At 37.2% G+C, this 27943-nt stretch overlaps 1 long non-coding RNA gene across 1 annotated transcript in view; it reads right to left on the bottom strand.

Annotated features, from left to right (window-relative positions):
• The window catches only part of LOC141518375 (uncharacterized), a 149169-nt gene extending 122075 nt beyond the window's left edge, over positions 1 to 27094 (bottom strand). The window contains exon 1 of the long non-coding RNA XR_012477172.1: positions 1369 to 27094. This is a non-coding gene — a long non-coding RNA (uncharacterized LOC141518375). The remainder of the gene's footprint in view (positions 1 to 1368) is intronic.
• Positions 27095 to 27943: the final 849 nt, after the last annotated feature.

Genomic DNA, 27943 nt, shown 5'->3' with positions numbered 1-27943 from the left:
GTTGACTTAGAAGAAGAGTGTACAAGAGATTAGGAAGTATAGCTTAACTGCAATTATTTCCAATAATATTGAATATATGTGAGGGACTTTGAAAGATGATTGGGAAATTGAAAATTATGTAACCCATTGTTAGGTGACTTGCTGATGACCAAGATGTTGAAAAAGTTATGTGATCTAGTTTTGTCTATATAAGCTATTACTGTAATAATATCTAAGCCTAGAGTTAATAACTGATTGCTTTGTAGAGCTAATGAGGGAAAATATCAAAAGTTATAATCCTCTGTGTTCCCTGAAATTTTTAAGCAATGTGACGGCCCTTATTCTAAACCTCTAGGTCTAAGTATAAATGCAATAATAGAAAAGAAATTACATGCTATATTATTGGTATTAAGAGAATGGTCACAATTCCTTAATACTTTTATAGATAGTAAGTATGATTATCATGTCTTCAGATGCATAGAAACAGTCTTTATTAATCATAGCACTGATGTAGTATTATATCAACTCTTTAAATAATTACTAGAAGTTATTGGAAATAGCATCAATTCCTTTTTTATTGAACACATAAATTCCCATCCTGGATTGCCTGGACATATGTATATGAAAGTAATCATAGGACCAATCTATTAACCCTTCCACTCTTTATAAGCTTAGTAGAAGAGTAAGCTAAACTGTCTCACAAAAAATTCATCAGAATGCCTCTTTACTAAGGAACAAATTTAAAATCACCAGAGAGTAAGCTAGGAATATAGTAAAATTCTGTCCACAAAGGGGTATTTATCTATCCCTTCAAATTATTTTAAGAATCCTAGAGGCCAGGCTCCTAATGAGTTGTGGCAGATGGATGTGACTCATTATGCACCTTTTGGAAAAATGAAATTTATTCATGTTTCTGTAGATACATTTAGTTTATATATAATGGCAACAGTACAAAGTTCAGAGGCTACTCAAGGTGTGATTGATCATATATTACATTGTTTTTCAGGGATACCAAAATCTATAAAAATAGATAATGGCCCTGAATACACGTCTATGGCATTTAAGCAATTCTGTCTATATTACAATGTAAAACATATTACAGGCATTACTTATTATCCCACAGATCAAGCCTATAGTTGAGAGGAAGAATAGGTCATTAAAAATGTTCCCACATAAACAGAAAAGGGGGATTGTGGGGGAGCAGATATTGGGCACACTTAAAGCTTTGTATTCATTAATTATTTGACTTTGGATGATAAGAGTAAAACCATAGCTGAAAAACACAAATTACCATAGATAACATAATATACACCCCTAAAACAGTACTCATAGAGTAATGTGGAAGGATACAAAAGATGGACATTGGAAAAGATTTGATCAGTTACTAACCTGGGGTTGAGATAGGCTTTTGTTTTGTCCACAGATGGAGAAACTGGATGTCAGAGAGGAACATCAGCCTGTGCAGACCAGATGATCAAGTAATACAGAAAATGAATAACTTACACTTAAGAAATCAAAAAAGAAAGCATAAGAAGAGAAAGAAGGACAGATCACACAAAAGGAAAGCCCAACATTGACTTATAGAACAATTTGGGATGCTTATATTCATCATGAACAATTTGGGGACTGCAAAAGGAACTGAATATATATTCAAAGCTATACTATGGAGAGAAAAGTATGACAGAAGTTGTTTTGATAGGGGAAGCTGAAATTCATTTGGGATATAACAAAGTTACTATTGGAAATATCAAAGAAGAAATGTTGAAAAGTTAGGTGTAATTTTTCTGGCTTAAATAGTTTCACACCCCATGTAGAGGAATTTATCATTGCTGAGAAAGAGAGGGGAAATAATATTGACTGTTACAATTGCATTATTTGCGCATGTGTATGTAAAGAAGTGATGAATAAGGAAAAGATAGAAGCAAAATATACTTAAGAATTGTCAAGGGGGTGGCTAGGTGGCATAGTGGATAAAGCACTGGCCCTGGAGTCAGGAGTACCTGAGTTCAAATCCGGTCTCAGACACTTAATAATTACCTAGCTGTGTGGCCTTGGGCAAGACACTTAACTCTGTTTGCCTTGCAAAAAAAAAAAACCTAAAAAAAAGAATTGTCAGAAAATGTTACTAGATCACTTAAGGCTCAGAAGACTTTATGAAAATCTTTATTATTTCATTAATGCAACTTTTGTAATGAACAATTTGTGTTAGTGAAGAAAACATAGATTTGAGCAAGAAATTGTATGATTGGTTTTCTTCTCCACCTGTAATTGGTACATGGTTACATGGTATTATTTATGTTTTCAGCTTTGTTGTAATTATGATATTGATCATTTGTTGTTTGTCTCTTATTTTAAAAACTATCTTTGCTCTAAGTGAGAGAGTGGGTTTCACATTCAAGATATTAAAAGCCAAAGAATGGTACAAATCCAGAGCTGGTCATGTTTTTTGTGAATTAATTCAATGACAGGAGAACCTCCCATCTGGAGATTTAAGAGATGTATATTTTGTAGTTGGAGTTACCATGTTTGTATCTTTCATAGCTTCCTCTGTATCACTTGCCCTGTCTATATCTAATGTACAAATTGAAGTAATTCAAGCACTTAGTAAAAACTTAAGTAAAAATGTTAGTTTGGGCTTCCCAAAACAGGCTTAGATAAACAATTTTTGCTAATGTTAGAAAGTTTGAAAAGAGACAGTAGTTTCTATAGGAGATGAATTGGATATGGTAGGGTTTAGAGATACTTTCTTAGTTGTGAATATGGCTACGTGCCAATTTGTGTGACCAGGCTGTAATATAATGATACTCAATTGGAATGGGAAAAAAGTTAGGAATCACCTTAATGGATTCTTTGGGAATTCTACTGTGTCTTTTGGTATTGAAGACAAATTGGCTAAAGACATCCAGGAAGCCTCCCAGCTAGACTTGATTCCTAAAAAGACAGCTGATAAGATAATTAAATGGTTTCAACATCCCACCCTCTTCAGGCATTGGGCCTGAAGTGTGTAACACTCTGGAACTCTGATTTGATAATGCAACTGGTCTCACTTGTTGATAGCCCTGTTTCTAAACTTCTTGACCTGGGTTACATCCTGCCCAAATTAGAGTTACATCATTGTTTTTATCCTGTATGCTAATTTTGTGGTTTTTCTGCTATAAGAACTGTTTGATAGTTGTCCTGCTAGCACCCCCACCTGAGTATACACACTCCTGAGCTGAATGAATCCCCTGGTAGACAGGGGAACTCAACAATGCAGGGTCCCAGAGTCTCATTAATCACAGTAGAATGGACATAATTGTTATCAATATCGAATTATTATTGCAATGAATTAGGTAATAGATAAAAATTTTACAGAAAAGACATTTAGAAAGCTTTTCCCTACACTTAAACATTTTCCTAAAAGTATTTTAACTTAAAAAATGACAGGTATCTTTTTGTATTCAATCTTAGCTTTAAGTATCATAAATAAATTTCAAAAGTTTTAAAAAAACAAAAACAAATCCCTAATTACCACAAAATTTCTAAATAGCATCCCTTAGCCAAAAGGGTTTATAATAGGGAAAAATCCTAGTTTCTCTAAACCAGAGAGAAGATATCTATTTAAATTAGCCTTAACAATAATAAACTTTACCAAATTTTTAAAATTTACTTTTTTTTGCTTTTAAATATATCACTAGAAATAATTCTATATAGATAGCTCATTTGAACTATTAGCACTGGCTAGCTAACAGTAAACTGTCAAATTAACTTAAATATAGATATAGATATATATATAAAATCTCCTTAGATAAAACAGGCTTGAAAATTGCACCCTCATATTTTGCAGGAATTTCTATAAGAATTCTACAAACTGAGAACTCTTTTTTTTTAGTCAAAAGAATTTATTAGAAAATATTATATACTACATAATTTGTTTAAGATAGTACTGTTTTAGTAGACAGCACTCCAGCCTTACGCTACAAACAGCTTAACACAGACCCTGGGATAGGCACTGTGCTCCTAACAAGACATTCAAGCAGCAGGCACAGTGATCATTTCAAACAGTGTAAGGGGGCAACTTAGTAATTAGCAGAAAGGTACACAAAATCTTTATAATTCCAAAAATTAATGGTCACCATAGCTTTAGTTTCTAAAAATAATTTTCTTCAAAATCTTGGGAACTTTTTGGCCCAGAACACTTGCTTATAAACACTATTGCACTTTATTGTATTTAGACTCAAAATTATAAAATTAGAGTCTTAATACCAAAAGTAATCAGGAACTAGTGATGGTAATGGGGAATGCAAATGAGGAATATACAAAGTAAATTTAAATTTCTGGGAAAATAAAGAGGATATAAGGCAATATATTTTGTTAAAAATATACATCATGCATTTTCTGATAAATTCTTAAATATTTCCAAGAAAACAAGAAAAAGCTTACTCGATGCTTTCTAATCTAGAAGACATTCTTAATTAGGAATTACAGATACAGCAGAGTGCCAATGTCCCAACTAGAGATGGCAGCTACCCTTATTACTTCCAGTAGGGTACCCAAAACAAATAATCAAACAAACAAAAACCTTCTTCTACCCTAAACCTAAGATTTTAGATCTTTATCATACCTGCCCTTCTGTTAAGTCCTTTTACAAGTTTGTCTTAAGTCATCTGGCAATGAGATTCAAAAATATAAAGCAAGAGAGAGAGATAAAATGTTATATAAACAGCTCCAAAAACTCCTTGAAGGAAAATGCAGGACAAACTGAGAACTCTTGCCCAGAGTTGAAACAAGATTTTTTAAAATAATACCTATGTAAGGGGCAGCTAGGTGATGCAACAGATAGAGCACTGGCCCTGGAGTCAGGAAGACCTGAGTTCAAATATGACCTCAGACACTTAATAATTGCCTAGCTGTGTGATCTTGGGCAAGTCACTCTTAATTCCATTACCTTAAAAATGTGTATACATATACAAATATATACAAAAGCAAGTTTAAAAATATAATACCTATGTAAATACTTATTCAAAACAATAACTTTAAATAATTCAGTTACCAATCTCATAATTTTCATAAGAAATAGCCAAATAACTTTAAGAGAAATTCCTTTTAGTATGGGCAAAACTTGGAAGTTTACAATTCTTTCACATGGTCATCAGGAATAACATAACTAACAGCTTTGTAACCCATTCATTCTCTCTTTTTGTTTTCAACACTACAATGTCTAATCTCACAATACCTAGAATGTAAGATAAATTGCCCTTACTAATAATAATCATAGCTGATACAATTTTTGCCAAATTTCACAATATCAGACAATTGAGAATTTTGATAATACTATAAATAATATTGTATATTTTAAAATTTGAAACAAATTTCATTAATTATCAAATCAGATTACTCTAACTTAGTTAAATGCACTTCCATATTACCTTATACAGAAAATTGTCTCAAGAACATTGTATTTACAGAGCAGCTAGGTGGTGTAGTGGATAGAGCACCAGCCCTGGTGTCAGGAGAACCTGAGTTCAAATCTGACCTCAGACACTTAATAATTACCTAGCTGTGTGACTTTGGGCAAGTTACTTAGCCCCACCACCTTGCAAAAAAAAAATCCAAAACAAAACCAAGAGCATTGTATTTACTAAAAAGAAACATGTAAAGTTATGAATCAATTACACCTAATTAAAGAGATAATAAAAAGCAGCTAATATTCATATAGCATTTGCCTTATGCCAAGCATTTTACAATCATGTGATCCTCACTACCACCCAGGCAAATGGATCTCATTATTCCCTTTACAAATCACATAACTTGCCTTGGTCTTACTAGAATCCTATTTTCCCAATCTGGGGGATTCTCTTCATTAATATGCATATCACAAAACTCAAGTGATCAAAAGCCTCAAATCTCTCATTCTCCCAAAAGGAGATAGATACATGTACTGTCTATTCCTAATCTCAATACAGGACAAATTTAGTTTGTGGGACAAATCCTTACAGGGAAAAAAAAAACCTATCAAGATTTTTAGTGATTATAAAAATTTTAGGAGACATGCAGTTACTTTATTCCTGTTGAACACATTAATGAGGTTTCTGGCTCCCCATGAAATTCTTTAACAGATGACAAAATGCCTAACTGCCTAATTAAGGAGGTGGGGAGATAGGCAGCCACTCAGCAACAGGAAAAGTAGGAGAATGGGGAAAAAGGAAGCTAACAGGAGAAAGGGAAAAAAAAGGAAAACAAACTTCTAAAAATGAGAGATTGTAAATTAGACATTTATAGTTCTAATTCCTTTAAGATCAAGCCAAATTAAGATTGATTAACAAAAACCCAGTAGGGGTCATAATTTAGGGTCATCTTTTAGTTGTACTAGCACTGGAAATACTGAATTTAGACCCTTATTCAATTTTTAGGAGCACTCTTCCAGGGAAGAACCTACACAAAACATATGGTCTTTGATCATCAGAGCAAGCCTAGAGAAATATGGGCCTGACCAAAACAGCCACTGGAAAGAGGTTAGAGCAAAGAAATTGGGAGGGGAGAAGAAGACAGAAAGATAGCCCCTTTTTAAAGATGTGATTCTAGGCAAAAATTACCTTAAGGGTACTCACCACAACTTGTTAAAGAGGAGATCTGGTATACTAATTTGTTTAGTCTAAATCTGAGTCACAGCACAATTAATGAGGAAAGGTTCTCCCAAAACGAGGAAGCATTCTCCCAGAGTTTGGACATGTAAAAATAAATGCACTAAACATTCTAGAGTTTGTCCTAATCAGAGACAAAAAGTTTGATCCTTAAAGAGCAAAAGGAATTAGGTTAATATACATGTTTATTGATATTTCTCTAAGTTGCTGATTATACAGGCCTGGATGTGTGTGAGGGTGGGGGTGGGGTGAGAATCTAGCTAGAGAGTCAAACCCCTCCCAAATAAAGCCTTATACTAATGTTTTAATAGTTTTGACCATCAGAAGGTGAGACCTGAAATGTCACCTCTGGTTTTTCTGATGAGAGAAGGATATGATCCTCCCTAACCCAGGATGGGGGGGGGGGTGAGGGTAGAGCAGAGCATCAGATATTCTAGTAAAAGAAGTACCCTATCAGTTATTCTAAAGATCTACAAAGCATGGAGCATGGGGCAAATATGATGACAAGCCTTTGTTTTTGAGTTGACATTTTTGCATTCAAATTTTTATCTGTTCTTAAAGACAAAATTCACTTTTACAATTGCTAATTTGAATTATCAGGAAGTTTTTATATTTTATATAGAAATATAGAAAAAAGTGGTTTTTAAAATTTCTGTTCTTAGAGGTACAGAAATATATAAAATATGTATATTTTAAAAGGGCAAAATTCATTGTTTACATTGTCTATTAACCATGCTTCTGTCCTGGACTCAGTTCTCTAGGGAAGTTAATCTCTTAGTTCTTGAAGAAAGAAGCATCCTAAATCCTTAAGGATAACTGAAGGGACCAAATGACTTGGAAGTTAATTCAGCATGCAATTAGGGACTGCCTAAAGTGTGGAGTCAAATGGGTGCCATACAAGATGATAAGAGGGGATTCAGAAATCACCTCATACTGAGGGGGCTTGATCACAGGAAATCTAGACACTCAGTTTGCCAAAGAGAAGATTTAGGAGAATATTATCACCATCTTCATATTTGAAGAGTTGTACTATAGAAGAGATTAGTGGATGTGGTATGGTTTAATGGAAAAATCATTGAATTTTGCCTTATTAAACCTGGTCTGCGATCTAGATTCTGCCACTTAGTTTCGGTCTCTAACTTGCCTCATTTGCCTCTTCTGTAAAATGGGGATATCTCTACTGTCTTCCTCACCAGGATGCTGGAAGCAAAGTACTTTGTAACCCATTAAACTGTTGGAAATGCGAGCTTCTACTGGTATACTCTTATTTTGCTTGATCCTTCATGAGACTCATTGGGTAGGAGTTGGACAGTCAGATCTTAGTGGCTAGTGCCTTGGTGCATTGTAAACACTTAACAAATGTTGTCTGAATTGTATTGAATTAACAACTTGAACTTAGAGTTGGGTGATACAGTGAATAGAGCACTGAGCATGGAGTCAGGAAGAAGAGTTCAAATCCTGTCTCAGATACTTCACAATTGTCATTTAACTTCTGTTTACCTCAGTTTCCCTATCTGTAAAATGGAAACTATAATAATTCATATCTTCCAGGGTTGTTATGAGGACCAAATGAGGTAACCATTGTAAAGTCCTTACCATAGTAGTTGGTACCTGTAGTGTTGCATAAATGTTATCTATTATTCATTATTATTATTATTATTAATTATTATATTTATATGCATCTAATAGTGAAATAAGCTGTTCCAGAGAGAATGAGCTCACCATCATTGGAGGTATTCAAGTAGAAACTTCATGGCAACTTACTTGGATCTTGCAGAGAAGATTCCTGCTTAATTATAGGATCAGTTTGATGACCTTAGAGATCCCTTCTATTTCTAACATTGTCATTTTATGCTTTTGCAAATTACAGGGAAGGTGTCAAAGGCATTTGGGGTCTTAGTTAAACTGGGCTTGTTATGTAAAGACTGACTGGATAAGGCCCATATAAGTCCAGGGCTTTGCTAAGGTGTTAACAGTCTACTTAAAAAGGAGATACTTAATTGATGTTGTTGTATCCTTAAGACTTTAAGAAATCCCAGGGTTTAGTCATTCTAATCTTCAACCCTTTCCCAGGATTTCACTGCCCCTTTACAGAAGAGTTGCAAATTAATCTACTTTGATGAGCTTGTTTCTGTTGCTAAGTCTAGGTGGAGAAGGCTTTAAGAGTTTCATTTTCATTAATTTAAGTCTGTGTGTGCATGTGTGTGTGTATGTGTGTGTGTGTGTGTGCGTGTGTGTTGAGCCAGTTTTGAATATGAATTCAATATGTTCTTGGAAACCATATAAAATGTAATTGCAAAATACTAATCATACTCAACTCTTTTTAAGATCCAAAACTTATATGCTGTTTTGGTCACTAGATGGAGTGCTGGTTTCATTGCTTTGCCAAAATATTAAATAAATCACACATGCTTCCTTCAACATTTCAAGGATATGGGATGGTGGGTATAGGGGTTCTCTTCACACAAAAGGATCTCAAAATATCATTAAAAACAAACTGGATAATTTTGATTACATTAAATTAAAAAGCTTTTGCACAAATGAAGCCTCTCTAACCAAGATCAAAAGAAATGTAGTACATTGGGAAACAATTTTTACACCTAGTGTTTCTGACAAAGGACTCATTTCTAAAATATAGAGAGAACTGAGTCAAATTTATAAAAAAAAAACCAAGCCATTCCCCAGTTGACAAATGGTGAAAGGATATGCAAAGGCAATTTGAAGATGAGGAAATCAGAGCTATCCATGGTCATGTGAAAAATTGCTCTAAATCATTACTGACTAGAGAAATGCAAATTAAAGCATTTCTGAGGTATCACTCCTCACCTCTCAGGCTGACCAATATGACCAGAAAGGACAATGATCAATGTTGGAGGGGATGTGAGAAATCTGGGACACTAATACATTGTTGATGGAGCTATGAACTCATCCAACCTTTCTGGAGAGCAATTTGGAATTCTGCCTAAAGGGCAGCAAAAATGAGCATACCCTTTGATCCAGCAATACTGCCACTGGGTCTATACCCTGAAGGGATGATGAAAAAGAATTGGAAATTAAGTGAATGTTCTTCAATTGGGGAATGGCTTAAGGAACTGTGGTATATGTATGTGATGGAACTCTATTGTTCTATTAGAAACCAGGAAGGATGGGAATTCAGGGAAGCCTGGAGGGATTTGCATGAACTGATGCTGAGTGAGATGAGCAGAACCAGAAGAGCTTTGTACACCATAACAGCAACATGGAGTGATGATCAACCTTAATGGACTTGCTCATTCCATCAGTGCAATAATCAGGGACAATTTTATGGTATCTGTGACAGAGAAGAATACTATCTGTATCCAGAGAAAGAACTGTAGAGTTTAAACAAAGATCAAAGATCAAACCTTAAATTAAAAAAAAAAAGTTGTCATGTACTACATAATTTTGCTTTCTCTAATATTTTATTTTTCCTCAAGGATATGATTTTTCTCTCAACACATTCAATTTTGATCAGTGCATAGCAGGGAGACAATGTAAAGATTATCAGGCTGCTATCTGTGGTGGGGGAGGAGAGGGAAGGGAGGGCAGGGGAAATAGTGTAAAACTCAAAACCTTACCAAAAAAATGATTGATAGAGACTACTATTGTATATAAGAAAAAGAAATAAAATATTTATATAACAAAATCAAAAAGAAGGATCTCAATCCCTCTAGCACTTAGAAGAGTTGCTAGGAATGAAGATTTCTTCATTTTATGGCCAGTCTGGATTTAGATATTAATGCTGTTCATTCAGTCTTTTTTCAGTCATATTCAATTCTTTGTTACCTCATTTTGGGTTTTGTTCCTAAGCTACTAGAGAGGATTCCATTTCCAGTTCATTTTTTGAGATTGGGATATTGAGGTAAACAGTTAAGTGACTTGCCTAGGGTCACACAACTAGTAAATGTCTGAGGTTGGATTTGAACTCAGTTCTTGCTGACTCCAGACCCAGCATTCTATCCACTGGGTCATCTCTTAGTCCCTTTTAGTATTGTATTTGGCTTAATTTTGGATTCTGTGTACATACTTATAATATGCATGTTACCTCCCTTGGTAGAACACAAGCTCTTTGAGAGCAGGAATTCTTTCATTTCTCTCTCTCTCTGTATCCTTAATGCCTAATGGGCATATTGAAAACCCTTCAGAAATGTTCTTGAACTGATGGTTGGTTTGTTGATTAATGCATTAGCTTAGCTAGTCCTTGGCAGTCATAGGTAGTCATCAGTCTACCCTCCTTAAAATCTCACACAAAAAATTCAGTTAAAGAATTTTTTTGGTTGTACTTGTAGAAGCAGAGTGTTGAGACAAGTGAAGTGTACTTTGACCTGACCTGATCTGTCCACCTAAGGAAGTGTTGTGTTTAGGTCTGGGTGCCCAAATCTAGGAAGGACATTAACAAATAATTAAGGCATGCTCCATGGAGTATGACCAAAATGGTGAGGAAAACTGGCAATCACGTGATTTGTTTGAATGAACTTGGAATGTTTACTCTTTGGAGAAGATTTAGGAGAACCATGTTGACTGCCTTCAAGTATTTACAGCCTGTCATGTGGAAAGGGATTTGGCTTGTTCTCTTTGCCCCAGAAGAAAGAATTAGACACAAAAGATATAAGTTTCAAAGAGGTCAGTTTTGACCAGTTTCAAAGTAAAATTTCATAACATCTGTTAAAAGTGGGACAGGCTCCCCTGATGATGATGAATGGGTTCCACTTTATTGGCAATCTTCACTAGGGCTGATACCAGATGATCACATGTCGAGGGTGATGAATTTAAGCAACTCAATCTCAATCAACAATATGTTCCATAGTCAAAGAGTCTGAATGTGTGAGAGGTAGGTCTTGAACCTAGATCATTCTGACTCCAAGACTGGGATCCTTAAAACACATCACCTCTCCAAGTTTGTACTAACTACAGCACTATTTACATTCCTTCTCCTCCTTCACTTTTTCTTCCTCATCTATGATGTGATGACATGACAACCATACAAAAACTTGCTAAGTAATTTGTACTTTCAGATTCGACTTTCTTATAAATTTGACTTGTAAATAATTTTTTTTCTTTAAAGCAACTTGCCCAAAGTCACAGTTAAGCAAGTATTGTGTCTGAAGTTGGATTTGAACTCAGGTTCTCCTGATTTCAGGGTTCTATTCACTGTGCCACTTAGCATTCCCCTCTATAAATCTTTTTTTATAAAGATTTTTCAAGGCAATGGGGTTAACATGTGTGCCCAAGGTCACACAGCTGGGTAATTATTGTGTCTGAGGCTGGATTTGAACCCAGGTACTCCTGACTCCAGGGCCGGTGCTCTATCCACTACACCACCTAGCTGCCCCTGTAAATAAATCTTGATGATGTATCCTTACCAGTTTTCTGGCTCTCTTTTCCTAATCTAACCAGATTTGCCACCCCAGTTCAGCCTTCATTTGAGTTATCCAGCAGTTTTCTCCAGAATTCTTTCCAAGACAACTCTGAAGGACTTATGAGAAAGAATGCTATCCATCCCCAGAGGAAAAGCTGATGATATCTGAATAGTGATTGAAAAATACTTTTTTTAAACTTTATTTTTCTTGAGGTTTTTTTGGGGGGGTTCTTAATATTACCTAGCTGAGTGACCTTGGACAAGACACTTAATCCTGATTGCCTCACATCCAGGACCAGCTCCAGTCATCTTTTGCTGTTGTTGTTGTTTTTGCAAGGTAATGGAATTAAGTAACTTACTCAAGGTCACACAGCTAGAGAATTATTTCAGTGTCTGAGGTCGGATTTGAACTCAGGTCCTCTTGACACCAGTGCCAGTACTGTATTATTGAGCCACCTAGTTGCCCTTTTTGTAGCTGTCTTGATCCATTTCTGACCATTGGATCCAGGTATCTCTGGAGAAGAAAGTGAGATTGGTGATTTAGTACATCAGCCCCTCACTCCAAACCAATCCACTTGCTTGTAATGGCATCACTTCCTCAAGTCAAGAATGAAGGACAAATATCATCATCATCATCATTGTTAAACATGAACAGTTTCAGAGTTCATGTAAAATATATATAAGTATCCACTTAGTCTGATATTAGAAATTGGAAAAAAAATTATAGGCAAGCCTTCCTCAAACCTTGCTCTGTGTGCCGGCAACTTTGCTTTTTCTACTTATATATGAAACCCAACAGTATGTTCAAGAAAAATTCAGCTTCTCAAGTGACTTCATACTTAGGCTACATTATATATGCTTACTATGAATGTGTTTGTATATATGTGTGTGTAAAAATCTGGATAGATTTGGGGGGAAAACATTAATTTCTATATGTAAAAAGATTTAAACATTTGTTTTTAATTTTGAGTTTCCAGTGCTTTCCTTTGCTCCCCTCCACCCTGTTGTGAAGATAAGCAATGATACAGATTAAACATATACACTGAACTGATTTTTTAAAAAAATGACTTAGAATTGCTTAAATTTTAAATGTTCACTTTCTTCTTTCTTCTTAATGAAGATGGTTTCTGCAAATGATATGGCAAGCTATCATGGTCTTCTATATGATACTGATAGAAAATCAATTAAGTAAGTATTGCAGCCTGGTTTGCTTTGGTGGTCAATGGGACAAGAGTTCTTGCACTTCATTCTGGAAAATGGAAAAGAGTGAATGAATGCTTTTATACTCTCTTCTTTCTCCTTCCACTTTTCTCTTGCTCTTCACCCTTTTGTTTGCCCTTTCCTCCCTTCCTCCAGAGAGAGTAATGGGTGAAGTAAAATTGATGGACTAGCCACAGAAGATCCTCAAGAGGTAAGCCAGGTTGGGATGGATGAGAAAGAATCGAGAAGATACTGCCTCCTGAGGATATGCCTGATTGGTTCCCTAAAGACCCCAAGCCCCTTTGGCCCTATAATACTTTGGCAAGTATTGTGATTATCCTCACTTTTTAGAGATGAAATGACTTATGTAGCCTTAGAGAGGTAGGTAAGGAGCTAGGGCATGAAAGTTCTATCTTAGAAAGGTAGGAATTATTTACAAGTTCATTTTACACATAGAAAGAGACTCCCAGAAGATAGGATAACTGTCTGGTACTAGAAGCAACAAGACATCTGACTCTACCCAAACCTACCAGGGGTGAATCCCTGAATGTCTCAGGACCTCATTGTTCTCATCTGTAAAATAAGGTGCTGTTTAGGTCCCTTCCCATTTTAGCTCTATTATTTCTCTATTGACATGCTTTTTTAAATCTAGAAAAGGTTATAGCAATGTATAACATGTTAATCTCTTAATCCTTGAAATGAAGAAAGATGCATCCTAAATCCTTAGGAATAATTGAAGGGACTAAATGACCTGGAAGTTAACTGAGCATGCATCTGGGGACTGAATCATGCAACCAAATGGGAACCATACAAGATGATAAGGGGGGGGGTCCAGAAATCATCTAATATTGGGTGGGATTGATCACAGGAAATATGAACTAGTTTGCAAAATAGAAGACTTGGGGAAATATCATCTCACAGTTGAAGAACTATAGAAGAGACATTAGACTAGTGGATTTAGCGTGATTTAATGGTAAAGTCACTGAATTTTGTCCTATAAAACCTGGTCTGAAATCCAGACTCTTATCAGTCTCTGACTTGCTTCATTTGCCTCATCTGTAAATTGGGGATATCTCTACTGTCTTCCTCACCAGGATGTCAGAAGCAAAGCATTTTATAACCCATTAAGCAGTTTGGAATGTGATTGTTATACTGTTATTCTGCTAGATCCTTGACAGGGCTCATTGGGTAGGAGCTGAATAGTCAGATTTCAGTGGCTAGCACCCTGGTGAATTGTAAACACTTAATAAAGGTTTTCTGAATAGTATTAACAACTAGAACTTGGAAGTGCATAAATGTTATGTTATTTTATTATTATATATTTATATTTACCTAATAGTGAAATGTACTGCTACAGAAAGAATGAGCTCACTCATTGGAGATATTCAAGTAGACTTCATGGCAACTTACTGGGATCTTACAGAGAAGATTCCTCCTAAACTATAAGATCAGCTTCCATTTCTGATATTCTGTCATTTTATACTTTTGTATACTTCAGGGAAAGAGTCAGTAGCATTTTAGGTCTTAGTTAAACTGAACTGGTTATGTAAAGTCTGACTATAGAATAAAATCCATATGAACCCAAGGTTTTACTAATGTGTAACAGTGTACTTACAAAGGAGATACTTAATAGATGTTGGTTGAGGGCATTCTGGGCTATACTTCTTTCCCAGGATTTCACTGCCCTTTACAAAAGAGTTGCAAATTAAACTACCTTGATGAGGTTGTTTCTTTCGAAACAGTGGTTAAGGGGACAATAGTCGGTCTAGGTGGGGAAGGCTTTAGAGTTTCATTTTCATTATTTTCTTCCATTTTAAGTTTATTAAGTCTTCCTTTAGAAGTGTGTGTGTGTGTGTGTGTGTGTGTGTGTGTGTGTGTTGAGCCAGTTTTGAATATGACTTCAATATATTTTTGGAAACCACATAAAATGTAATTGCAAAATACTAATCACACTCAACTTGTTTTAAGATCCAAAACTTATACACTGTTTTGGTCACTAGATGGAGTGCTGGTTTCATTGCTTTGACAAAATGCAAACTAAATCACACAGGCTTTCTTCAATACTTCAAGGATGTAGGGGTTCTCTTCACACAAAAGGTTCTCAATCCCTATGGACTTGGAAGAGTTGCTAGGAATGAAAAATTCTTCATTCTGTGGTCAGTCTGGATTTCGATATTGGGGTTTTTTTTTCAATAATGTTCAATTCTGATTCCATTTAGTCTTTTCTTGGCAAAGATATTGGAGTGATTTGCTATTTTCATCTCCAACTAATTTTTAAAGATGGAAAACCTGAAGTAAATAAGATTAAGTGACTTGCCCAGGGTCACACAGCTAGTAAGTGTCTGAGGCTGAATTTGAATCCAGATCTTGCTGATTCCAGTCCAGCACTTTATCTTTGGTTAACCAATCCCTTTAGAAATTGCATGGGGTGGGGGGTGGCTAGGTGGTGCAGTGGATAAAGCACCAGCCCTGGAGTCAGGAGGACCTGAGTTCAAATATGACCTCAGACACTTAGTAATTGCCTAGCTGTGTGACCTTGGGCAGGTCACTTAACCCCACTGCCTTGTAAAAACAAACAAAAACAAAACAAATTACATTTGGCTTAATTTGGGACTCTTTGTATGTACATACAAAAAATATCATATGCATGATATCTCCCCATGGTAGAACAAACTTTTTGAGAGCAGGAATTGTTTCATTTCTGATTCCATCGTTAATGCCTAATGGATATATTGAAAAATGTCAAAAATGCTTTTTAATTGATTGGTTGGTTGGTTGATTAGTGCACTAATTTAGCCAGCCCTTGGCAGTCACAGTTGGTCATCAGTCTGTTCTCCTTAAGATCACAGATTTAGAGCTGAAAAGGACTTGAAAAGGTTTTCATACTTTCTAAAATTTAAGCTTCACTATCAGAGGATAATCTGAAAGTCCTTGTGTAGCTGCTTGATAGAGTTTGATACTGCCTGTGAGGAATCATGATTCAGACCTGGAAATGCAAGTGTGGAAAGAAAATATTTATTAAAAGAAGCTACAACACAAAAGAAAGTGATAGGTAGAGAGAGATAACAGAACAGTCCAGCAGAGTTAACTCAGCCAGAGAGTCAGAGAAGACTGGCCTTGAGTGGAGGTCCAACCCAGATTTTTATGTCTTGCCCCTTATCCAGAGGGCAAATGGTGAATTCCCTTACCCCTTACCCCACCCGGAATTAGGTAGAGGGTTTTGAAGCCTGAGGAGATCAGGATACAAATTTTATATTAAACAATGAAACAATGGTAGTCAATTTGCATCTTAAGAGTGGGGTACCTTCACCCAATTTAACAAGATTTAACAGATTTTTGTTTCTGCTGCATTCATAATTCTCTACATCTTTTCCCTGAATCACTTGGAAGGGAACTTAAGTGGAGGAGATTCATTCATTCACTCATCCATCTATCCAGTCATCCATTCATCAAACAAGTTTCTGAGTACCTTCTGTGGAAAGTTTTCAAAAAGTGAATAGGATATGAACCAGTCCTAGTGAAGCTATCAGTTAAATAGGATCTTGGGTCTCTTGCCCAGGTCTGAGACAGAAAGGAAAGAATTAGAGAGAAGGCTTCAGGTAAACAAGTGGTAAACGAGACCCAAATAGAAACAGATCCCTATTTTTGCCTGTTGTTGCTGTTGTGTCTTATCTGACTCTATGACATCCCATTTTAAGGTTTTTTTTGGCAAAGATACTGGAGTAGTTTGTCTTTTTCTTCTCCAGTACATTTTACAGATGAAGAAATTGAAGTAAACAAGGTTTGGTGACTACTTCTCCAGGGTCTCACACAGTAAATGTCTGAGGTCAGATCTGAACTTAGTAAAGTGAGTCTTCCTGATTCCAGACCCAGCACTCACCATTAAATCATCTAATGCCCCATATTGGTTTAAAAAAAAAAGCAACCAACCTTTAAATTAACACCTATCTTGTCCTGTATTTTTACACATTTTTTTAAATGTTTCCCAATTACGTTTTAATCTGGTTGGGGCAGCACTCAAGAGTTCTGCCATAACTCATGGCTCTAAATTTCAGCAATAAAAAAAATTAAGCATATGCTAGAAAGTAATTTTACAAATATTATCTCATTTGATCCTAGGATCAAAGGGACCAAACCAGACTTTATATTTGATCCAAAAGAAAATGAGTCACTGGAGTTTATTGAGCTCCAGAACTGTATTTAAAAGAAAATCAATTTGTAACCTGTGTTGAGGATGGAGTGGAGAGAAACTTGAGACTTGAGGCAGAAAAGACCCATTTTCATAGTCTAGGTGGATAAAGGAGAACTATTAGGGAAATATTTGTTAGGCATTTCCTATAATATTAAAGAAATATTATCTGTACTCGTCTGCCATTTTCTGTGGACCTCTGACTTCCTCCCCATTGTTCATCCTAAACCTCTTCTGAAATATAAGTTCACTGAAATACTAGGAGCAAACTCAACCCCTTTCCCCATTCCTCCTTCACCCATCTGGCATGTAGCTTGCCAAGATGTATGCCTAATTCCAGTCACATTGAGGTGACATTCTTTGACCCTCCCTGACTCCTCCCAGGACTGAAAGTGGGCTAGATTTCCTTTAAAAGTATTGCTTCTTCTCTTCCAAGATCCTGGATCTCTGCTAATCCTCACCCAGCTACTCTCCTGTTGTGGCTATTCCTATCTTTTTTCTCCCCTCCCCCTTACCTGCTTAACTATCTTTGATGTTCCAGTTTGTAACAGTTTCCTTCTTTGTATTTCTATCAAAACTCACCTTCTTTACCTTGCTGCTTACCTTGTTGCCTCCCTAAAGAACTTTGGGAATTAGCTTGTTAGCTCTTTGCAGAAACTTATGAATTAAAATTTCTGGCTTTTCTTACATGCCTGATTTGGGGAGCCTTGTGATTTCTTCACTGATAATTGAATCCCCACTAACCCTTGCAAGCTTCCTCCCATTATCACCCTTCAGGACAATATACTGTCTTGAAAGAACAAAAAAAACCACATGATTCAACTCGTGAAGGTCTGGGGTCCAGTTCCCTTTACTGACTCTCCTTGTCTCTCCCTCCCCCAATGTTGTCTGTGTGCCAGATTGTATGGGGTAAGGCTCTGTTTAGCTTTCAATCTTCAAGGTGTTGAAGAGGACATATTAAGGAAAAATATCATCAGGCTCATCCAGCATATTCCATTGTTGTGGAGATAAGTTGTCCCACTGTGGAAAATTTTTTTCTCAAATACACCCAAGTAGACCCTACTGAAATATAAATTGTCTTAGTTTCAATGTAAAAAGTCTCTTCCTGGGGGGTGGAGCCAAGATAGCAGCATGAAAACAGCCTTCCCCAGGAACTCTATTCAAAATATTCCAGAAAACTTAAAATTATGACTCTAAATTTTAGAGAGACAGAACCCACATAAAGTGGGCATTTCAGTGTAGCAATTCTCCAACCCCAAGCAAGGTAACCTAGAAGATCATGGGAAAGCTCTGTTCCACAGGGTTGGAGGGGGCAGAAGCATAGCAAGGATCATCCCTCCTGAGCAAAGGAGCTCCAGCCTTCTGGGAGCAGCAGAAGCAGTTTTCCTGACCTGCCAACCCGGGGAACACCAAATACAACTTCGAAGATCAGTGGGGAAACCTCTGCTAGAATGACTACAAAGCCCAGGCCAGCCTGACCCTCAGCACAGCCCAGATCCAGGAAACAAAAGCAGGCCTGTGGAGCTGCTCAGCAGAGAGCCCTCCCTCAACCCTCCCCCCAGCTCCTACCAGAGCACTCAGCCCACAGAAGGTAAGGTGGTGGTGGGAGACTGTTGAGGTTTCTCCTTTGTCCCTGGGACAGGACTCTGGCATTTTGTCCATATTCAGACCCTGGTCACAGTCTGGCCCCCCATTACCATAGCAGAGCAGCAGGGACCCTCCTCACAGCTCCAGGGCAGAGGGGTGTACTTATGGCCACCCATAGAGCAAAACACAGGCCAGGAGAGCAGTCAGAGCCTCTCATAAGGCCTTGAAAGAACTGAGGTCTTTATGGGGGTGTCCCAATACTACTCAAAAGTTTGGGAAACACCCCCAAACTAGGGCACAGGCTGGGGAAATGAGTAAACAGAAAAAAAGGAACCTGACCATAGACAAATACTTTGGTTCCATTGAGGATCAAAACACACTCAGAAGATGAAAAAAAGTCCAAGGTTTTGTATCCAAAGACTCCAAGAAATATAGAAGCTGGGCTCAGGATCTGGCAGAGCTCAAAAAAGATTCTGAAAAATCAAGTAAGAAAGGTAGAGGGAAAAATTGGGAAGAGAAATGAGAGAGATGCAGGAAAAAACATGAAAACCAAGTCAGCAGCTTAGTCAAGGAGATCCAAAAAACAGGCTGAAGAAAACATGTAAAAAACCAGTTTAGGTCAAATGGTAAAAGCAGTTCAAAAAGTTAATGAGGGGCAGCTAGGTGGCACAGTAGATAGAACACTGGCCTGGAATCAGGAGGACCTGAGTTCAAATCCAGCCTCAGACACTTAATAATTACCTATCTGTGTGGCTTTGGGAAAGCCACTTAACCCCACTGCCTTGCAAAAAAAAAAAAACTAAAAAAAAAGTTAATGAGGAGAAGACTACCTTAAAAAGCAGAATTGGCCAGATGGAAAAGGAAAGATAAAGTTCTCTGAAGAAAACAACTCCTTAAAATGTAGGACAGAGTTAAAGGAAGCTGATGGCTTTGCAAGGGATCAAGAAACAAGAAAACAATACCCCAAAAATGAAAAATTAGAAAATATGAACTATCTCATTGAAAAAACTGACCTAGAGAACAGATCTAGGAGAGACAATTTGAAAATTATTGGCTAAGTCATGATCAGGAAAAGAGCCTTGACTTCATTTTTAAAGAATTTCTACAGGAAAATTATCCTGATATTCTAGAAGCAGAAGGCAAAATAGAAATTGAGTGAATCCGGGGCGGCTAGGTGGCACAGTGGATAGAGCACTGGCCTTGGAGTCAGGAGTACCTGAGTTCAAATCCAGCCTCAGACACTTAATAATTACCTAGCTGTGTGGCCTTGGGCAAGCCACTTAATCCCATTGCCTTGAAAAACTAAAAAGAAAAAAAGAAAAAAAAAAGAAATTGAGTGAATCCACTCATCTCCTCCTGAAAGGGATCCAAAACATAACCCCCAGAAATATTATAGCCAAGTTCCAGAACTCTCAAGTCAAAGAGAAAATATTACAAGCAGCCAGAACAAAACAATTCAAATATCATGGAGCTGCAGTCAGGATTACACAGGATTTAGGAGTCTCCACATTTAGGGCTTGAAATATATTCTGCAAGACAAAGAGTCTAGAATGCAAACAAGAATCAACTACCCAGCAAAACTGAACAACCTCTTTCAGGGGAAAAGATGGACTTTCAATGAACCAGGGGAATTTCAAATGTTCCTGTTGAAACGACCAGAACTGAGCAGAAACTTTGACCTTCAAATACAGGACTCAGGTAAAGCATAGAGTATGGAAGAGAAGGGTAAAATATGAGGGACTTAATGATGATGAACTACATGTATTCCTCCATGGGAAGATGATACTGATAAAAGTTTCCCAAAGCCACCCTGAGATCTCTCAAAAACTGGATATAGGTGGTAGGAAATACCTAAAGTCCTTCTGAGAAGTAAATCCACTCACATAATAGAAGTAAACTTAACCCCTTCTCCAACTCCTCCCTTATCCTTCTCCCAGCACATATACCATGGCCTGCTCCTCTATATAAACGTCTATGCCCCTGTTGGGCTGTCATTGACTCATGTTGCAATTGTCCCTAATCTCTCCCTTTTACTTCTCCCCTTCTCTATGCTATTTCTGTTAGGTGATGGGGCTGCTATACTGCTCCTTCTGTCCTTTTGTTTATTCATTTCTTCCCTTCCCTTCTCCAGAGGATCAGCCTACTTTTTTTTTCTCTCTTCCGCATAATTCTTAAATATATTTTTTTGTCCCTAAATGCTTCTTGGTCAGAGGTGGTCCTTTCATGAATTCGTCACATTCGAACTCAAAACACACCCAAAAACATTTTCAAACCTCATTTTTACACTTCTATATACTGTACAAAGATTACAGTCTAAGGTGATGTTGATCCTCTATCACAGGGTCAGTGATATCTGATTGTCTAGTTGTTCTGGAAGAGGGCAATAATATAGGTGGTGCAGTGGATAGAACACTGGCCTTGAAGTCAGGAGGATGGGAATTTGAATCCAACCTCAGATACATGACTCTCACCAATTATGTGACTTTGGATGAGTTGCTTAACCATGATTGCCTAATATTCAGACCCATCTCCAGGCATCTACTGGACCCAGATGGCTCTGGAGGAGAAAGAGAGGCTGGTGACTTACTACAACACTCCCTCATACAAATCCAATTCAAGTGCTTCTCATGGCAGCACTCTCTTGATGTTGTGGTCTTCCTTGAAATGAAGGACAAACATTATAATATCCTAAAACTGAGTCATGACTTGGAAATGAATTGGATTTAAATAAGGCAGGACTGTGCAAAGTCACCAGCATCACTCTCTCTTCCAGACCATTTAGATCCAGGGACAAGATATAATTCAGGTTGACAGGAGATGGCCCTGGATACAGTGGGAGGCCTGAGTCTTTTTTAATTAAGGTCTTTAAAGTGTCTCAGATTAAGGCAATGCCCATTCAGAGATTAAGGCTAGTTAAGAAAGAAATGAGGTCAAGAATGTTCTTTTACCTAGTCAAAAATAAATCTGTGAGACCACCCTAGGGGGTCTCTAACCAAAACAGAAACAATTGCTGTTTATACTCTCTTGAGTCATCAGAGTCAAACAATAATCATATGAGGCTTGGGCTGGGATCTGTTATTGGACAGCCAGTGATTACTAATTAAGGCAAGGTTCTTAAAAAAGAAACCTCAACTGTAAATCCCATTATCTTTTGATCAAAATTTAGATTCCTTTGGGCAAAGCAATCTCAGGTAAGGGTATGATTTCCCAAGTATACAGAGAGGAGGGAGGAAAGGGGGAAAATAGGAAGGCAGGAAGGAAGGAAAGCAGGCAGGCAGGAAAGAAAAAAGGAAGGAATGAAAAAAAGGTAGAAGATGACCATACTGGAACTGGTCAATGGGGTCCCCAGTCGGGCAGCTAGTACTACTCACAGATTAATTGTTGTTTGAAGAGGACTATGATTTTGGGAAGGTGATGTCATGACTTGCAGGTCAATTAGATTTAAGTGAGGAAGACATCTGCTACTGACATTAAGAAGCTTAAAAATACAAGACCACATCTGAGTCAGAGAGCCTTGTGCTGAATGGAAATGAACAATTTCATTAATTTTTTTCATTCAATAAATTTATTGAGCATCTATTTTTTCTTTTTTATTAAAGATTTTGTTTTGAGTTTTACAATTTTTCTACCATCTTACTTCCCTCCCCCCCAGAGAAAGCAGTTTGTCAGTCTTTACTGTTTCCATGTTGTACACTGATCCAAATTGAGTGATGAGAAATAATACCCTTAAGGAAGAAACATAAAGTATAAGAGATAGCAAGATCAGACAATAAGATATGTTTTTTTTCTAAATTAAAGGGAATAGTCCTTGAACTTTTTTCAAACTCCAGATACAGATGGTATTCTCCATTGCAGACAGCCCAAAATTGTCCCTGACTGTTGTACTATGAATGAGCAAGTTTATAGAGGTTGGTCATCACCCCCATGTTGCTGTTAGGGTATACAGTGTTTTTCTGGTTTGAGTACCTATTTTTTAATGACATTAAGTCATTAAATGATTGATGCTGATTTTTAGGATAAAGGAAGCATGGTGGTACAGTAGATAGTGCCAGACCTCTAGTATGGAAGACCAGTCTTCTTGAGTTCAAATCAGGCCTTAGACACTCACCAGCTGGACAAATCACTTACCCCCTGTTTGTCTCAGTTTCCTGGACATCAGTAACATGACCTGAAGAAGGAAATGGCAAATCACTCCAGTAGTATCTTTACCAAGAAAACCCTAAATGAGTCATGAAGAGTTGATCATGACTGAATAACAAGTTTTAAGATAGGGGAGATTTGAGATTATTTATAGGTTGAGTGAGATGGAAAGAAAGAATATGTGGGGAAAAGAGTGAATGAGGGAAGAAGCATGCCATAGAATACCTTCTCCTCAGAGGGAAGGTTAGATGCTTAAAGATACAACTTTTGACAGTCTTTAGTATATTTTGAGATGTCTATGAACATATCTGGGGAAGCTCATGCAGGTCAGTCAATTTTCTAAATAGGAAATTTCTGGTGAGAGTAAGAAAATTGAATGTTAATGAAAGAAAAGAGCATTTATTAAGTGCTTACTATTTGCTAAGCTCTGAGCTAACATGCTTAGAATAGTACCTAGCACACAGTAGATGCTTAATACATGTTTACTGAATGATTGCAGGGGATATAAATATAAAAGCCCTGTTCTCAAGAGGCTTAGATTCTAATGGGGGTAAACAACCCACAGAGGATTAAGGAAGTGTCAGTTTGTTTCAGAAAAATATAGGAATGGTGAGCTAATGATAAGGAATCAATGAGAAACAGGTAGTCTTGGACCTGCAGTCAAATCTAACTTCAGACACTTACTGGGGGTGTGACTTTGGGCAAGTCTAAGTGGCAGTGGTTAAGTACCTCTGTTTGCCTTAATCCACAAAGAGAAAATGGGAAACCACTATAGTATATCTGCAATGAGAATTCCATGGAAAAAGAGGACAAGTCTGAACAGGAAGAAACAAAACTATGCACATGACCTAGTTCAAGTAAAATAACACAAAGATGTAATGAGTCATGTCAGCAGTTTCAGAACTTTCTACACTATTGCTCACTGGGCAGGGTGTGTGAGCAGGCCTCAGGATTTGCAAAGTGAGAAAAACCTAAAATAAAGGCATAGAAGTTTAGGATATCTTGCAAGGCCATAGAATCCAGGCTAGGGTAAGAGGTTACAGGAAGCCATAAGAGGGCTGTTAAGACTAGGGAAGAGGGGAAAAGTTTAGGAACTAACTCTAGATCAAGGGCATAGAGAAATGTAAAAGACAAATTAAGGAAGCTATTGTAGGGAAGCAGGGAGGGAGGTCAGGGAGGGGGCCTCTGCTTTTAAGATCTTGGAGGTTGAGAAGTTTCAAGTGAAGACAAAGTCCAAAGTGCGATCATGTTTCTCCTAGTGTAAAAGTTAGGCCTGCAATGAGAAAATTCTAAGTTTTTTTAACTTCAAAGACTTTCAACTAGGATGACTGTCTGGGTTAGACATTCACATTTTGGGATTATCTTTAATTTTAATTTGATAAGTGGGCACCAATAGGTTCTTAAAATCCCCTCTGGTGATTGATTTCACTGCAGATACATCACCTTTTTATGTCTGAAGTATGAGCAGGATAAACCAGCAAGTTTCAGAGAAGGGAGGGAAGAGTCAATCTTAGTCCAGTTTAGCAATACTTAGAACATCATTGTTACTGCCAGATCCTCCAGATAAATAAAACTGGGCAACTCAGAAAGCTTTGGTTATCCCATCTTCAAAGGAATGAAAAGGACTGCCTAATCCTTATAAAGATGACTAATAGAGCATAATTTTGCTGGGTAAGGAGGGATCCTTCCCCTCCACATAAAATTGCCTTTCACATCTCTTTGGAAAGGGTATGGCATATATTTCACATGGATTTGGACTTTAAGCTCAGAGGTCAGAGCCTGTGATCCCTATTCAGGTTCAACAAACATTAATACATGCAGCACACTCTGTAACAAGATGGCAAGACCCTCTTTGGGAAACTGGGGGCTGGGGGGGGGTACCTTATTTCTGCCAAGGGCCATTTGGATATTTATAACATCATTTTCAGGCCACACAAAATTTAAAACTTAGCCTGCTATATCTGGTCAAACATTTACTTAATTCACTCTAAAGACTTGTAGATTTATTGAATTTCGAGTTCTGCCTGTGCTTGCCATGGGAGCATCGATCTAAATGATTTCTTTGGTCGTATATGGCCTGCAGGCTGGACATTCCCTGTCAGTCTTAAACTTTGTTTTTTAGGGCCCTACCTAGAAAAAGCAGGTTTATTTCCTTAGATGACTGTCCCTCAAAATATTTCTTTAGTGGAATCTTTGAGCCATAGGATTCAATGGATCTGTTATCCCACAAATGCTTGCTGACATTAAATTTAAACCATGTCTTAAGAGGGTAGATTTCATGTCTTCTCAACATACTGAGAGCCTTTCTACTAAATCTCTTGATGGGATAGAATGACACTAGGCCTGTGATTCTATTGGCACAGAGAACTCCCCAAAACTTCCTCAACTTTATCCTTGAGCAATTCACCATCCCAATCACCACTGTATTCCAAACCTTTTCAATTCTCCACACACTTCCTGTGTTCTTTTTCCTGTCATCCCTCAGTTGAGAACCTTCCCTTCTAAATACTTCACTGAAAACAGGGAGGTCATTTGCAAAGAACTTCCTCTTGACCTCATGCTACTTGGATACATTCTCTTCTCTGGTCTCACATGAGATGTGGCCCTTTTCTATGCTAAGGCAAACCTCTACATGCATAAGTAATCTTGTATTATATTTTCTCTAAAAGATGGCTCTATTATCCCCCATTTAAAAAAAATTATTTAAGGCAATGGGGTTAAGTGACTCGCCCAATATCATACAGCTAATTAATTATTGTGTCCAGGACCAGATTTGAAACCAGGTTTTCCTGACTCCAGGGTCTGTGCTCTATCCATTATTTCACTCTTCAGTGTTGCCCTATCTCTTGATGCTTCCCTGCTGCCTATAAATATGATCATGTATCCTTTACCTTTAGAAAACAAAGAAAAAACCCCTCACACTTGTTTTGATCATCCCTACTAGCTATTGCTCTGCATCTTTCTCTTTTTAATGGCTAAATTTTTGACAAAGTCATTTGCATGTGCCTTTACTTCCTTTTCTCTTACTCTCTTCTAAACTTCCTGAAGTCTGGCTTGCAAATTCATCATTTCACCTACTTTACTCTCTCCAAAGTTACCAGTGATCTGCCAAATCTAATCATTTCTGCATCTTCATCCTTTTAGACCCTTTTCCAGTCTCTGATTGTAGATGGTTACTTCCTCCTTTTTCAACTTTGTTTTGCTGCTCTCTTCTGGCTCAATTTTCTCATTCTCCTATGCTACATACAAATAATAACCTCTGATATGGGTATCTCCCAAGCATCTAACTTTGGCATCTATCTCTATAATAGTTCATTCTGTGATCTAATTAGGTCTCAGGGGTTCAATTATCACTAATCTTTATGATGATCTATTTATCTAACTCAACCCCCTACTGAGCATCTAGAACTGTTATGCTCCATAAATATTTTAAAAACAGTTTATATTTTTTACAACACTAGGATTTCTCCCAGTAGCCTTCCCCTTCCCTTCTCCCAGAGAAAGTCATCCCATATAACAAATTATTTCAAAGGGAAAAAAGAAAAATGAGATTTAAAATTTCAAAAGAAAAAATTTTAAAAAAAGTAAAAGATCAAGAATTCACGAAAACTGTAGATATATGTAGCATACCTCTCTTATGGACCTCTCACATCTTCAAAGCAGTGGGGTTCAAGTGTGTTACTTCTCTTTGTTGCCAAATTTATGACTATTCTTTCCATTTACATTGTCACAGTCATTTTATATGCTATTTTCTTGGTTCTGCTATTCATTCTGCATCAGTACTTATGTTTCATCATATTCATGTCTTACAGCATAAGATTAAACTCATTTGCTTAGCTGTTGTACAACCAATATCTTTGTTCCCAATGCTGCTATCAATATTTTAAGTGTATCTGAGACTTTGAAGTATTTGAGTTTTAAAGTGGAATCTATGGATCAAGGGGATGGACCTTTTTTTTGGTGGCTTAAAGATTTTGAGTTTTACAATTTCCCCCCCAATCTTACTCCACCCCCCCCCCCCGAAAGCACTTTGTCAGTCTTTACATTGTGGGATGGACCTTATTTCCATTAATTAAAATGATAGCACTGACAAATCACAGCTTGAGTCCCAATGCACTAGTGAGATTTTCTCCCCACCATAGCATTGATTCTTCACATCTTTTGTCAGAACACTGGATGTGAGGTGTAATTTCAGAGTTGCTTTGGTCACATCAACATCTTAAACATGTGTCCAAAACAGGGCTTACTACCTTTCCCTCTGAAACCTTCCCTCCTTACTTTTCTACTACCTCCAAGGGCATCATTATCCTCCCTTAAAATCCAGGTGTCTTTCTTGACACTCAAGTTGCCTTTCTCCTAATTGCTATTCAGCCTATCCAATCTGTTGTCCAAACCTGTCATGTCTTTATATTTTATATCCTGTTCTCTTTACTCACAATTGACATTCTAGTATAGGCCCTCATCAATTTATGCCTATTGGCTAGTCTCTCTGCTTCAAGTCCCCAAGTCTAGTCTCCCAAGTTCAGTTGCCCACAGTGATATTTCTAAATATCAAGTTTTACCATGTCATCCTCCTACTCAACTCTAGTGGCTCCCTATTACTTACAGGATCAAATAAATCATCTCAATTACTTGTAAAGCATCTCTTAATCCAGCCTCTTCTCTGACTGTCTCCCAAATTCATAATGATCTCACTTCTGCTGCCTAGATCCTTCAAATTTCATCTCCAGTTCTACTAACTGCAGGAAGCAGTTGCATGTGGCTTCTGGATGACCTTCCATTGACATTGTGTACACCAAGTATTTACAAAACTCTCTGCATACTGCCTCTCAGAATGTGAGATCCTTT

Source organism: Macrotis lagotis, chromosome 3, assembly GCF_037893015.1.
Source record: "Macrotis lagotis isolate mMagLag1 chromosome 3, bilby.v1.9.chrom.fasta, whole genome shotgun sequence".
NCBI classification, from domain to species: domain Eukaryota; kingdom Metazoa; phylum Chordata; class Mammalia; order Peramelemorphia; family Peramelidae; genus Macrotis; species Macrotis lagotis.
Note: the sequence above shows the minus strand (reverse complement) of the source record. Positions and strands in the feature narration are given on the sequence as shown.